The sequence below is a fragment of the Lepus europaeus genome, chromosome 15, assembly GCF_033115175.1.
Source record: "Lepus europaeus isolate LE1 chromosome 15, mLepTim1.pri, whole genome shotgun sequence".
NCBI lineage: Eukaryota > Metazoa > Chordata > Mammalia > Lagomorpha > Leporidae > Lepus > Lepus europaeus.
The window spans coordinates 28,640,743-28,657,248 of record NC_084841.1 but is presented as its reverse complement, the minus strand read 5'-3'; positions in this window follow the sequence as shown (position 1 = coordinate 28,657,248).

The following is a 16,506-nucleotide window of genomic DNA, read 5'->3' as shown; positions in this document are numbered from 1 at the left end:
GCTCCATATGATTAAACCTCAGCTCAAAAACTAAGTTCATATTTGCTTTCATGTTCATCACAGTGTTTTTTCCATGTCAACACTCTGCACTTTCTGGGGCTAAGAAAAGGACAGAAATAAAGACACTAAATAGGCAATTATGAATTTATCTCCTCTAATGCTGTTTTCTTAGCTCAGCAATACAGATTAAATAAAACCACATCAGTAAAATTTTCCTGGAATTAACGAGTATGGTGGATATATGTAGATGTCTAATGAACTTTAGGTTTCTTCTTTGACTATTAATGAAAGTTTGAATATTTTCTATGTAATCGCTAATCATGCAGCTATAATCTTTCTATACCTCCTGTATCCAGTCCATTTCTAGACATTTCTAGATGAGAGAGTTAATTTATTTTTGTGACTGATTGTGAATTTTAAAGTGTTTTGTTACTCATCTGGGGACCAGAAGGATGTCATGCGTTAGCCTCAATTTCTATAACTGAAATTGGAGTTTCATTGCCCAGGGTTTAAGGAAGCTTTGATTTGGCAACTAGATTTAAAATGGAATTTTGGGGGGGGGGTCCCCTTATGTTGTAGATTAATTAATTTTTTATTTTAAAGGGAGGAGAGAGAGAGAGCGAGAGAGAGAGAGAGAAAGATCCTGTTCAAATGCCTGCAATAACCAGGAACTCAATCTAGGCCTCCCACACGGGTGGCAGGATTCAAGTCCTTGAACCTGCACCTGTTGGCCCCTAGGATGCGCACTGGCAGGAAGCCAGACTTGAGAAGATTATTTTTGGTCTATTTTCCAGATATGATTGCAAAAAAAAAAAAAAAAAACCTGGAACTTGAACCCTGGCACTTCTGATGCAATACTCACCCGCTTCTGGTCATTTAAAAGTCCGCTATAAGGGTTGACCCAAGACTGTTCGGGGAATTCCTGCTGTTAAAGTTTTGACACTGGGCTGTGCTCTTGGATTTTCCCCTGTGGATGGACAGACTATACCAGAGGGGCTTCACCTGGTGGGCTGTGATCTCTTCCTTAGGGTCAGCCAATCATTGAAGTTCCCATAAGGACAAAGAGATTGGGTATGGCATGGACTAGTGTCCTAGGCATACTCCAGTGCAGAGGTTCCATGACTCAAAGCCACCTCCCCCAGCAGTGAGGTCTGACTTCCTATTTTTGGTGTGTGGGAATCTTCCCATGAAAGGAAGCCCCTGGTGCAGGAAGACAGATGTTAAAAGTACAGCCCTTCCTCTTTGTGTTCTGTGCCTGTGGCCAGAGATAAAAACACAGGTACTAATCCCTGGTTATAGTGCTGGCGGCAGTGACCACCTGCCTTGTGTTTCTGGGAAGCCCTTCTTTTTGCTTCCTCTGTCCTTGGATGTATTAATTCCCTGTTTTGGGGACACAGGTTGAGTTATTGGTCTCCTTTAAGATCTTATGCAGTTATGTAGCTTTGGACTTAGAGGATGAACACACTTGCCATGTTTTTTATGTACTCACTTGTTTACTTTTTATTTCACAGATGTGGAAGTTGAGATCAGGACATACATTGGTTTAAAAATTGTGAAAGCTGATGATGTCAGATGCGAATGACAGCAGTCACTAAAGAGGAAACTACTTTGTTTCTTGTTGAGAAGCTTAGAGCTCATTTATCTTGATGACAGACTGGAAAAGATTCCCTGTTACTTGAAGATGGGCACATTCCCATATCATATAACATTGCTTTATTTTTAAATTTAGTTATACAAGTCTGGCTTTCCACTGGGCTTAGATAGAGATGAATGGAACAAAAAGCACCAGGTGTTATGAAGAACTCACATTATCCATGTGTTTTGCACCCTGCACCTTTCAGATTGTGCTAAGGAGGGGTCTCCTGTTTCCTGGGCATGGTGGGTTTCAAGCCTCCTGCTTGATTCTGGATATGACTCATGCCCTTGCTTAGCTGGGGCAGTAGAGTAAGCAGGTGATTCTGAGTAGGTACTGGGTTGAAGCTATCAGCTTCGTCTGCCTGAGTGGCACTGAGCTTCCTGTCTAATGGGGGCACAGGGCACAGCTATTTGATTTCAGATAAACCATATGTCACAACAATATTTTTGGTCACATTCAGTTGCTTCTCTTCTTGGTTCTGGGCCGAACAGCAAGATTCTATCAAATAAGATCTCCTCGTCATAAATCAATAGTCAAGGATGCTTGCACGTTTGTTACCTATGATTTCTGGCATAGTAAGGAATTATTCAATATTTACTTTTACTCTTGTAGCAGTGGGGAGGAACAGGGAAGAGTCATTAAACACATAATTTGCTAATGAATCTATGAATGTATTTTCTGTTTATTTAACTTAAACATTTAAATCCTTCTCCATTTGCAAATTTGAAAGTAAACACTTGGGCAAGAACAACAACAAGAACAACAACAAACCAGCAAAAAGTCTCTGAAACATCCTATGGCAACACCAGCTATTGACCCTGGGCCCCAGCTAGAAAATTAAATAAACAAACATACCGAAGAAATGAAGATGGAATTAGCAGCTTTTTATGTAGGAGGACAGATGTACGTAAAGATTCTGAGAACCAGGCTTTGTCAGGATAAGCTATCCATAAAATATGAGTCCGAGTTTCTAACTCCCCGGAAAGCAAACCTTTGCAAGAATGACAAGGGGCTCTGATGCAGCTGCCAAGAGCTGGTGCCTAAAAGCCTGTTTTTCACAGCTACCTAAATGTTGATAGGATTTTTTCAGGCCCAGATGGCACTTGGGAGGACAATGTACTTGTTTTGTGTGGTTTCCAATCAGGCAGGAGTCCTGTTTCATACCCTACCTGTAGCTTTGAAAGTGAAGCTGGATGCCCTCCAGGTAGGCTGCAGGTTGGCTTGGAACACATGGTTTGAGGATGGAAATACCTCCCATCAATAACTACTTGTTGAGCCTCATGCTTCTTTCTGGGCTGTGGTGATAGAGCAGTGAACAAGACTGAGTGCAAACAAGGCCACTGGTTTTCAAACCGCACTGGCAACTCAAAGTTGTTAAGAGGTGAAAGAGGGAAGAGAAAGGTAGAGGATACATGGGCACCAATATTCCCTCCCCAGGTCTCATCCAGGCCAGGACAGTTGGAGTCTTTTTATAAAGTGCTGTGTTGGGAAGCTATGTGATTTGATGAACATAGATAGTACATACAATATAGACAATGCAAGCAAATCTCTTTCTTTTGTTGGAAGTAGATATTTGGCTTGGCTCTTCAATTCTCTTGGCCAGTGTAGATGGCCTCTCTGAGTCATGAAAATACAACCAAGCAATGATTTCACACTTAATAAGCTATAAATGCTGTTATGCTAATATTTAATCAAGTGGACAGATTGAATTAATCAAATGTATTCTTGAGTAGTGTGTGGGTGGGTTTCCATTCCTATTCCATGAAATTTTGTGAACACCCGCTGTGTGGTGTATCTTTTTGGACTTATGCATATCTACTTGGAACACAGAATGAAAAGCCTCACAACTTCCAATTTTCCAAATTGGCCACAAACATGCTTTCCTGGAAATTATTACCTGTTATTTTAAATTAAGAACTTGTTGAATGAAGCCGCAGTTTTAAATCTTAGAAATGCTTGTGACTCAAAGGAAAAACAAAGATGTTGAGGGTCTCAAGTTGGTCGTATAACGTTCCTGGTTCCCATATAATTGATCCTTTTGAAAGCCAGTGTGTCTCACATGCGTGTACTCTTCCAAGTCCTTTATGTGAACAACTATAGAACTCTGATAGACACAGGTGGTTCTTTTAGTCTAATTAAAAGGCCCCACTAAGTCAATCCCTAAAATTAATTGTTCAAAAACAGATCATGGGTGAAATCTGTTGAAAGAAACATAAACAAGTGATTGCTGGGGGTTCTTGGGGGTTCTGAGAACACGGCTGTGTGAGAAGAGTGCTTTGCCGTCTTGGTTGGTGCGGTGAGAGGTTGTGGTGAAACAGCCCAGCCCTTCCTCTCTGAGAATACCATGACCTTCTTCTTTCATTCTCACACCTGCGTGGCCAAAGCCAGGTTTTTTTTCTCCCTCAGCAAAATATAGTGGGAAAAGAGTGCTCTCCAAGAGTGAAATGCACCGAAAATACGAGCAGCCACCTGGTTGCTAGGGTGTTGATGTGTATCTTGCAGCTACCAGAAAGATGTAGTGCATCAGGGAGGGAAACTGGTAAAATGCAATGGTCTTTTTCTTTTATATGAGATTTTTCACCCTATTCTTCATAATGGGATTTACTGATCTTCACAATTGGCATTCAGATACAGTATTGATTTGGGAGCATCGTCATCTTAAGCTTGAAAGCTTTGACTTGTTGGTCTTCTGGAAACACTCATGCCCCACAAGCTGGTGATTATCAATGCTCTGAGACCCTTAGAGAGGAAAGGGAACCTGATATTAAAAGAAATGACAGATGGTGGCGGGGCTTGCTTCTTCCAGGGATGTAGTGAATCCCCTAGTGCTTCTTCATTGTTGGGAATCAAGTGTTCAGGACTGCAGGGTATTATCAGATGTCAGGCATTATCTTATTAAACCCAGATCATTCCTCTACTTTTCAAGGAAAATGGAAATAAAGTACCATTTTACAAATTTCACACCTAATCATGCCCGGAATAGTAATATTGTTCAAAACCATTTGCTTAAGATTCTTGTAGAAGTTACTAAGTACATATAAAAAAATTACCGTGAACTTGAATTCCACTGAGTTGATTTAGAGAAGGTTTAAGTAAAAATTTATTCACATTTCATCAATACTAAAACGGGGGGAGAGAGGGTTGGTAAATCTGTAACAGAAGGAAGATTGTAAAGGCTGTGCCTTCCTATGTTCATTTATGTTTTATAAGTTCTTGGAAATGCTTGTTTGCATATAAGATGTAGTTTGTTAGCTGTAGGAAGTTCCTTCAAGTCTTTTAAATCAGTCAATTGTTAGTTGATAATACTTTATCGTATTATCAAGCTGTAACTCAAGCTAGTGAGGTGTTCCTGTATGTAAATCCCATCCCGATATTGCATCTAATAGAAGTTAAAGTGCAAAATAACATTCTTTATTGCAAAGAAGAATTTCCATGACATTTGTGATATAAACCTTAAGATACTTAATTTAAAAGGCTGTACATGCTTCTACTGATAAGCAAAATATGCACTGAAAGTAAAAATATATCTTAGTGGCAATAGTTGGGCTATCATTTTTAGAAACTAGAAATTGAGACTTTTGAGCACCAAACTTAGCTATAGTTCAATTTATAATACCAGCCTTGTAGTTTTGTCACATTATCAGACTGACTTTTAACATTAACATGGTTATGGTTTAATGAACTTCTTCAATTTAATATTTGAAAGATTAGCAACTGCTGCAATAAAAGAGTACATCTAACCCTAGTACTCCAGTTTGACAGTGTTTCAAAAAATATATTCCTTCTTACTAGCTAACATCTATCTTTAAAAATTAACAGTTCCTGATGGTGCTTTTCGATTAATCAAAAATGTTATTTGTATGATGATTCAGCTCTAGGTGATAAAATCTCTTCTTTGACATCACAAGCCCCTGTTTATATTGTACTCTTTCATGCTCTTAAGAGAACAAATACAACTCATAAAATCATTATGTTGACAGCCAAGAAAGCATTTGAAAAGTTAATGTTAATGTTGCTTTTCCTACAGGTGTGGATTACTGCCTAGCAAGCCCCCAGAATGCCCAGCTCCTGCATGGTGCTTCTAGGACTATGGGGAATATTATTACTCTATGTGCTGCTAATGGGAGGGGTCAAGAGAGAGGAGAAAGCAAGAGAACCTAGAGCTGATTCCTGCTGTTCATAGCTTTGCTCTAAACTTCATTTTTATTTATACTTCATTTTAATTAGTATAAATTGAAATAGCTGCATGTGGCTAGTGGCTACCTTACTGGATAGTAGAACATAGATTCAGAAAACTTATCTACTGCAAAAAATGCTGAATGCAAGAGAGGCTGGCGGGTGGACAGGTGGGCAGGTAAGCCTTTGTCTGCCCTTGCTAGTGTCCCCCACAGAGAGGAAGGCAAGCTAGCCTCTTCCAGACTAACTTGACCCTGCTTGATTGCCTGTGGCAAATCACACTCTCTAGAAAACACCCAGGGAGAATGTAAAACACTCCGCTATGGCTCACATATTTTGACACCATTTCTTTTTTTGTTTCCTTGCCTTTCTCCCTTCAGGTTTCAAAAGAAGACTTTTTGAACTATTACGCAGGTGTTAGTGCTTCTGTTGACACTGATGCCTATTTCATTTTGATGATGACAACATCCTGGAGATTATGACTTTGGCTTATTAATTATTTTAGAAACCAGAAACTCTCAGAAAATGGAATGAGTTTAAAAGCAGTACAATACTATAGAGTTTAATAAGGTGTAAACTAAAATTTCTGAAAGATTTGGAATTTTAGAAGTGATAGATCTTTAATTATCCTACTGAATTACCTGGAATATGTTCATTTCCATGAAACCCTGAGATGTATTTTTGAATTAGTAACAAAGGAAGAGAGAGGGAAGGAAGAAAGGAAAAAAGGAAACTATGACGTGAGATTGAGAAGTGCTTCCTAGGTCAAATAATGTACTTCCTGTTAAAGATGTTCCACTTTTGTTGTAAATACAGCTGTTTCTCCACATCTTTACTTTATTTGAGAACTCTGTAGCAGAAGGTGATAGTAAAAAAAAAAATCACAGGAATATTTAACTGTAAAATTTGATGAGCTTACTTGTTTTATTCCTTTTTTGAATATAGACAGTCCTCAACTTAGAATGGTTCAACTTAACAATTTTTCCTCTTTACAGTTGTGTGAAAGCATTCAATAAAAGTCACACATCAAATTATGATTTTTTATCTTTGCCAGGACTAGCAAACTGTGGTGCAATTCTCCCATAGAATGTTGGCCAAGGGCAGTAAGTCACAGGTCCCAGTCAGCCATGTGCTCACAAGGGAAAACAGTGGAGTCTATAGTGTGCTGTGCTGCTAAGCTAGAATGTTTAGGAGGATAGGGCTATTAAATGCATTTTCACTTACTTTTTAATTTTTATTAGATTTTTTTAAAAATTAAAAAAAATATTTGAAAGCTAGAGGACAGAATGGGAAAAATAGTACAATGTCCCATCTGCTTGTTCACTCTAAATGGTCAAGTGGCTGGAGCTGGCCTAAGCTGTAGCCAGGGGCTTGGAATTCCATCCAGGTCTCTTATGTGGGTGGCAGGAGTTCAAGTACTTGGACCATTTTCTGCTGCTTTCTCAGGGCCATCAGCAGGATGTTGGGTCAGAAATGGAGCATTTGGGACTCAAACCGGCACTCTGATATGCAATTATGGCCTCACAGAAGTGGCTGAAACCTCTGAGCTACAACATTGGTCCCTGACTTCTGATGTCTTTGACTTACACTGACTTTACTCCATTGTAAGTGGAGGAGCAAATAAAAGAAAATTTCTTATTCTGAAATGTATGGGTTTTGTTGTGTGTACCTATTTTCAGATTTTATTGCAGGAATAGAAATAGCCAATTCCAACACTTGCATGAACAGGGATGTAGCACAAATAGTGAGCAAAGGAATGAAGCTCAGCTGGCCCCCTGGACAGAAGGCTGGGCTTACTGTGTCAGCCTGTAGGGATGAAAGAAAGTGCAAACGAGAAGGAAGTGCCTGTTGCATGCATTTGGGACTTTCTGGAGCTTTAGGGTAAACCAGTGAGAAAAACAAAATCTGGATGTATTTTTTGGGAAATCATCTCTTTGAACACATTTCTAGACTCCTTTACAATGCAGGGATGTCAGGTTTCCTGACTGATTTATCTTTCTATATACTGCTTTGTAGGTAACAAAGACGTCTGTAAGTTGATCACATATACCTATAGGTCTTCCTCCTGGAAATAGAATAGAAGTGAAGGTAGGAGAGGAGATGGAAGAGCAAAGCTGTGCTTCTCAAACTTTAATAAGCATAGAGATTACCTGAGGTTCTTGGAAAAATGTTGTTAATAATTCAGCAGTCTGGGGGCAGGGTCTGAACTTCTGCCTACTTAGCAAACATCCTATGATGTTGAGGCTTCTGGTCTTCAGATAACACTTAAGGTAGTGAGTGGTATAGAGATACCAGCTTATATGTTTTCAGTGTGCTTGTCGTATTGTTTTCCCACATGTGATTGACCATCAGAGTTTGTTAATTTTGACAACTGAGTCATCCCCTCCTTGTCATTAAAGTCATGGATGTATGAAGAAAACATCAAAGGAAACATACATACCTCCTAGACATGCACAGGAGAGCAATAGTACTTCCAATTGAAGGACTCCTCACAATCCAGGACCGAGTCTTGCAGATGCCAGCCTTAAATACTAAATCTGTCAGCCCACCCAGCGCAGCTCTACTTTTTAAAAGAGACCTACAGGGGCCATTGCTGTGGTGTAGCTGGTAAAGCTGACATCTACAGTGCCAGCATCCCATATGGGCTCTGGTTTGAGTCCCGGCTGCTCCACTTTCGATCCAGCTTTCTGCTACGGCATAGGAAAGCAGTAGAAAATGGCTCAAATCCTTGGGTCCCTGCACCCATATAGGAGACAGGAAGAAGCTCCTGGCTCCTGATTTCAGATTGGCCCAGCTCTGGCTGTTGCAGCCATTTGGGGAGTGAACCAGCAGATGGAAGACTTCTCTCTCTGCCTCTGCCTCTCTGTAACTCTGCCTTTCAAATAAATGGATAAATCAAAAAATAAAAAATAAAAGAGACCTACAGTGAGCAAGGTCATAGCAATTGATGTTAAGACTAGAATACCAGATTATTAATATAATACAGAGAGTACAGTTACCACGTTTGATGATCAGATCAAAGAACTGAGTTTTACGATGTGAGAAAATGATAGCTTAACTCACAGTTCAGGCATGTGTTTACTGGTTTATTCTCAGACACTGCTAAGAAGTACAGATGTGTACAAGGTATGTTAGGGTGATGGTAGCAACTATAAAAAGCAAATGTTCAAATGTAAAAAATCCAACCACATATATTTATTTTTCAGAGACAATATCATGTATCAGACGTTTGTGATCAGATTTTAGGTCCCCAAATTTCCTGTCTCTTGTGGTCCTGTTTTTCTCCAGGACTTCAATGTCCAGGATGTTCATGTGACTGAAGAGGAACAGAATGTTGGGAGGACTGACAAGCTTTGGCCTGGAAGTGACACGCATCACTGATGCTTGAATTCCCTTTGATGATAACTATTCACATGATCACATTGAAATGCAAGTGGGGTTGGAAAGCGTAGTCCTTACAAGAAAGCTTATTAGTGGCAATGGAAAGAGAGCACAAACTCTGAGGGACAGTTTTCTGTCTCCGTCCCTTGAAGTCATAGTCCTTATAGCCTTTCACTTTATTATGATGACATGCCTGGGAGGGGGGTCTCAGTTGTTCATTTAGGAAATAGATACATAATAGATATATAGACTTGAGGTCTCTGTATTTATCTATGTCAGCAACCAAGAGGTTATGATTTTCTAAACAGCAAGCTTTATGCCAGGCCTTGAAAATTGTCCTACAATCCCATGGAGACAACTAGCTCTTTGCCTCTGTGACATAGTTCCTAGGACTTTCCCATCCATGTCCACTGAGGGGCTTGCTGCAGGAGTGAAAGCTAGATTCTGTAACATACTGGAGCTATGCTATTTATCCATGTTGGTAAATGAGAGCATTTTTGTCCTATAGGCATATTTCTTCCTGAAGGGCTAATTATAATGATGAAGTTATTTGGCCATTGGAATCAGAACAAGGAGTATAAAGATAAAAACATTTAATAAAACTAGGCTGGCAGGTTAACTCATTCATCTTGCCAGTGAGGCAATAATGGTATTTTCACAAAGCCTCTGGAGGGGGTTAACAAAGACATTTTCTTTGATCTTTTTGGTTCAGTGAATCATAGTTGAGTAGCTACCTGCAGGAAGGACACAATCTTCACTTTAGATTTATTAACTATGTATGTTAGTGAAATAGCTCAGGATCTGTCCAGTCTTGCCTGCCTGGGGATGATATTTGTCTCTTTAGAGTACTTTTATATTCACATACCTCTTGCTATGGTCTAAATGTTATGTGTCCTCCAGTTACCTTTGTTGAACTTCCAACACCCAAGGTGATGACTTTGGGAGGTAAGAGCATTTGGGAAGGCAGACTGGGGCCTGCAATTCAATCTGGGTCTCCCATGCAGAGGGCAGTGACTTAAATACTTTAGTTCTGCACATTAGTAGGGAGATGAAATTGGGAGCACTTCTGGGTTTTGAATGGAACACTCAAACGTGGGATGTGGGCATCCCAAGCAATATCTTATAAATTTATTATATGTATGCATTTCATAAATAAAACTTCAGGAACATAGTAATTATTTTTAAAAGATTTATTTATTTATTTGAAAGGCAGAGTTACAGTGAGGCAGAGGCAGAGAGAAAGAGAAAGAGAGAGAGGGAGAGAGAGAGAGAGAGAGAGAGAGAGTCTTCCATCTGCTGGTTCACTACACAGGTGGATGCAACTGCTGGAGCTGTGCCGATCTGAAGCCAGGATACAGGAGCTTCTTCTGGGTCTCTTACCCGGGTCCAGGGGCCCCAGGACTTGGGTCATCCTCTATTGCTTTCCCAGGCTGTAGCAGAGAGCTGGATTGGAAATAGAGCAGCCGGGACTCAAAACCGGGATGCCAGCACTGCAGATGCAGGCTTTGCCTGTTAATCACAGTGCTAGTCCCAGGAACATAATTCTTCCCACTGTACCCATCTTCCCACCCACACTCTCACCCCTCTTCCACTTCCTTCTCCTGTTCTCAGTTTTTTTTTTTTTTTAAACTAAGATCTATTTTCATTTAACTTTATATATGGAAGATTAACTGTATTCTAGGTAAAGAGATCAACACTTTGTATGAAAAATAAAAAGAAAAAGAGGATGTGAGGGTGATCTGGCTGTGACATCTGTCACCCCATTGATCACCAGGGTTGATTCGGCTGATCTGGCTGGCAAGGCAGGCGTCCCCTTCCTCCCTCACCGCTCCATGTGCGTCCCTCCTGAAGCTGCGTGCTCGGTCGAAGAGGACGACCTTCCCCGCTAGAGGAGGACCGGTCTTCCCTCAAGGGTTATACGAGTAGTAGCGCTCCCCTGCTACAACCTCCAAACAAGCTCTCAAGAAAAAGAAAAAGAAAAACCACAAACAAAAAACTGTTCCTCAATAGTCCAGACAAGGGATGTTCATAGTCATTGCATCTCGAAGGTAATTTCACTTTTTTTTTTTTTAGAAACTTACTTATCTTTAGAGAAGAACCCAAGAATGATACATCTTTTGTAAGCATTTAGACATAATTATCACTTATGAGACATAAGAATATCCTCCACTTAATATACTAAAATGAAGTAATTCTTTGAGATTAAATTTTACTATTAAGTCTCATAACTCTTTGAGGACAGAGGTCCTCCATGGGAAGTTAGTGCATAGTGATTCCTGTTGTTTATTTAACAATGAACACTCTTTTGTATGATCAGTGATCACCTAAGGCTCTTGACATGAGCTGAGTAGGCTTTGGAAGCCTTTTGAATCCACAAACATCTTCAGTATTTAGACAAGGCCATAAGCAAAGTGTAAGTTTTCTCCTCCCTTCAGAGAAAAGTACATCCTTCTTTGATGACCACTTCTTTCTACTGGGGCCTCACTCACAGAGCTTCATGTAGCATGTTTTTTGCCACAGTGTCTTGGCTCTCCATGCCTGAAATGCTCCCTTGAGCTTTTCAGCCAGACCAGAATTAAAGGTTGATTCTGAGTGCTACTTAAGGGGATTTTCATTCTATGAGTCTGCTGTATGGACTGCTTCCCACGTTGGGGCAATCACCCTTTTTAATTCTATTATTATTACCAGACACTTAATCTTATTTGTATGTTCACTTTAATACTTGATCCTATCTATGTGATCACTTTAACACTTAATCCTATCCATATGATCTCTATAATACTTCAAATGATATTTTTACCACCCAGCTTAGGGAGATTTAGGGTCCCATGGCAAGTTTTTACTGCACCTTTAGAGGTAAGTCCATAGGAATGCATGCAGAACTATACTGCTTTACAGTTACAAACTTCATACATTTCATAATTACAACTTGAGGATCATGGTGATTCTTCCCACTGTGCCCACCCTCCCAATCCCCTTCCTCTTCCTCTCTTATTCTCACTCTTATTTTTTACTAATATCTATTTTCAGTTAACTTCTTACATACATGGTTAACACTATGTTAAATAAAGAGTTCAATGATTAGTATGAAAGAAAAAAAGGTAAGTAAAACAAGATCTCAACAGTTGCACCAAACACCCACCTCAACATTATTTTAATGTTTCTCTGAGATCTTTCTTATTATCGCATAATCTGGAGTTTACCTTAACATAGTCTCAATAAATTTAGTGCAGAAATCAAATACTTTCCCATTGTCATACTAGAGGGGAAAATTAAATCAGAAGAGAATGATTTTATATGGAGATAACTAAGCAGCATAATTAATCAACAGGGTTTAATAAATAATTTGGATACATGAATTTACAAGTGTAATAAACTGAAAATTTACATTAAAGTTGAATATGATTAAAGATGGAAATTGTAGGAAATACTTAGAATTAACTAGAGTTAAAAAATCAGAACATAATTAAGATATTAGATCTAATGCATAAAGTCAGTTATCAAAAAGTGTGAAATGAAAGGGTTTCTTTTTTTTTTTTTGACTTGCAAGAACCTAGATGACAGACATTGCTATACATTGTTCATTGTTCATTTTCATTTAAAAATCTGCGCAATCAAAATAAAAGTCACCGTTTGTTTCCTGTTATTAATTAACTCCAACCAATTTATTTTTTTATTTTTGATTAAAAATTTATATAAATGGAAAAGATTTCATGTATTTCATACATACAATTTTAAAAATGTAATGATACTTCCCACCCCATCCTCCCTCCCTCCCTCCCTCCCTCTCTTCTTCTTACTTCTTTTCTTATTTTTCTTTTAACTTTTTGTGATAATATACCTTTTTTTTTCTTAGAGAACAGGTTTTATCATTAATTGAAGAAGCACCTAAGAAAATGAGCAATGGGGTTGGGCACTTAGGCTTATCTGAAACTTATGCAACATAAGAATATCCTCCACTTAATTCACTAAAATGACGTATGTCTTTGAGAACAAGTTTTACTATTAAATCTCATAATACAACTCTTTGAGGACAGAGGTCCTTCATGGGAAGTTAGTGCGCAGTGACTCTGGTTACTAACTTAACAATTAACACTCTTTTGTATGATGTTAGTGATCACCAAAGGCTCTTAACATGAGCTGCCTAGGATACGGAAGCTTTTTGAATCCACAAACTCATTCAGTATTTAGAAAAGGCCATAAGCAAAATGGAAGCTCTCTCCTCTTTTCAGAGAAAGTACATCCTTCTTTGATGACCATTTCTTTCCATTGAATCCTACCCAATCTAGATCAAGCATGCTTCTAGATTTTAGAATCTCAACAGTAGTCTTCCAACTGCCTGGACTAGGACACAAAGTCTTTAGTTCACTATCTTACCAAGAGGCAGGACGTATTAGTCATCACTATAATGACCAGACACAAGCTATTTATGAAGAGAAAGAGATTATTTAGGTCAGTTTTATAGGCTAAAAGCCTAAATTGCAAAGTACAGGCTAGGCAAGGACTCCCTTGTTGACAGCATCATCTCATTGTGGATAGCAATGGTTGTAGCATATGCAGGAGCAAGCAAATTATACATTGAAACGGGAAGCAGGAGAACCAGCTATCATGTACCATTTATAACAATCCTCCCTGGAGAATCACCTTAATCCCTTCTGAGAGCAGGGCCTCCTAGATAGGCAGAAGGACTTTCTAAGCCCAGCCTCTTAAATGTTCCATGCCATTTTCCAATACTTCTATGCTGGGGATCAAATCTCCAACACACAGACCCTTTCCAAGACACTAAAGCAATAATCCCCCCTTCTTTTTGGTTCTCTAATATTCTTAATTTTCTCCATCCTTTGTTATCCCTATTTGGGCCAGTTTCCCATCTTACCTCCACTTTCAGAGAGGGTGAGCCATTGCCACTCATGAATGGCATTCTCATAGGGACCATTACTGGTTCAGCAATGTGCATACAATTTCAGTTGGATCAATCATGTTAAAGGTGAAAACTTCCATTTCATGTTTAGGAAAATTTTTTTTGTAATTTAAGAATTTCTGAAAGAAATGGTTACATTTTTGTTACCGGATTAAGAAATCCATGAACATTGAAATCCTTCAATAGACCAACTGCTTTTTTCCCCTCAAATTTCCCAACACAGATGTAGACAAAAGTCGGTTCACTAAGTAGTGGCAAAAATTGTTGTGACCTGGCTGCAATATGGATGAAACAGGAGGAACTTCCTCAGATAGGAGCAATATCTGGGTCCTCATGTAAGGACATGAGCTGTCTTCAAGTCTGGCTTAAGGAAATTGCATTAATGACTTGGCTCTTCACTCCTTCTCTCATTCACACACTTGGTATGTGATTTGGAGTTCCATACATGACCCATTGATTCTAATTTGGTCATGTGATCTACTTGGCCAACAGAATTTATCAGTAGGCAGTTTCCTGCTTGTTGTTTGAAAAGAACAAGCAGATTATTTTGCTAATCTCAGGAGAAAGAAAACTCATGGAGTTGAGCCAGACCCAGCTGAACTCAAATGATTTCTCTCCATTTTCAGATGCCTGAGTTATCCTAGGTGATAGCAGTAGAACCATTCAGCAGAGCCCAGACTAGATCATTCCCCTTCCACACAGCACGACAATTTATGAGAATACATGTTGTTTACAGTTACTGAGTTGGGGTGGTTTGTTGTTGAGTATCAATGTAGCAACAGGTATAAAGCTCAATCTGGCATTTTCTCCTCATAGAAACTATAAGAGAAAGAGTAACAGAAAAGTAAAGACTTTTGGAGAGTTTCCTCTTGCTAGTAGCATGGGGCAAACAGCCCAGGCATATTTCTTTATCAGTGTATACTTGAAAATCATCACTGTTTTAATAACTGTTAATATTTAATAGCATAGAGATGCCATCATTTATTTAGATTTATAATTTTTTGATTGAGAGTAATCTTGCATAGATTTTTAAAATATATATTCTTAATTTCTTGTAAGAATATCTTGGTAGAAAATTCTTAAGAGCAGAATTTCTCATCACCACTGTATTAGGGGATCCGTATCTCCACAACCTTGTCAAGATTTGTATTTTTTGATTTTTTTTGTGGGAATGCAAATTAGTACAACCATTACAGAAAAATGTATGGAGATTCCTCAAAATCTAAAAAGGGATCTACCATTTGACCTGGCTATCCCACTTCTGAAATATATCCAAAGAAGTAAAACAAGCGTATCAAAGAGTTACCTGCACCATCATGTTTATAGCAGTCTGATTCATAATAGCAAGGATACGGAATCAACCTAGATGTCCAACAGCTGATGACTGGATAAAGAAAATGTGATGGAATATTACTCAACCATAAAAAGAATAGAATCCTGACATCTGTAATAAAATGGTTGGAACTAGAGATTATTACGCTAAGTGAAATAAAACAGACACAGAAAGACAAATATTACATGCTTTCTTTTATTTGTAGAAATTAATATATAGAGTCTGAAAATTTTGACAATGTTATATTATTTGGCATATAGCTATATTGTTTCACAGAAAAGAAGAATAGGTGTACAAACTTAAGCTTTTGCCGTGAATTTACAAATTGCCTTCTTAAACATTTGTGCCAATTTAAACTTCTATCAACAGTGTATGAGAAAATTGAATTTTTAGAAGATTTATTTATGTATTTGAGAGGCAGAGTTATAGACAGAGAGATGGAGAGACAGAGAGAGAGGTCTTGTATCTGCTGGTTCACTCCCTAAATGACTGGAGCTGAGCCAATCCAAAGCCAGGAGCCAGGAGCCAGGAGCCAGGAGCTTCTTCTGGGTCTCCCACGTGGGTGCAGGGGCCCAAGCACTTGGGCCATCTTCTGCTACTTTCCCAGGCACATCAGCAGGGAGCTGGATCAGAAATGGAGCAGCTGGAACTCAAAATGGTGCATATGTATCAGAGGTTAAGATACTATGCCACAGCACTGGCTCGAAGAAAGTTAATTTTTTCATACCTTTCTCAGCACTAAAGTTGAAAAATATTTTTAATATTAATAATTTAAAATACAAAACATTTATAGCATTCACTTAATTTGCATATTCTGTTTCAGAATGAGATTGAATTTCTTTTTTTTTTTTTGCATTTTTAGAGTCAGTTTCATTTCTTCTGTGAGTTCTCTGTTGATTTTTTCATTTCCCTGTTAGATTTTTCATCTTTCGCTTATAGGCTTGTAAGACTTTTTGGGTATTAGGATATTAGCTTGTTATAGTGTTATTATAATTTTCCAGCTTATTTTTTTATCTTTTCACAGTGAACTAAAAACTGATCACATTCTAAATTATATGT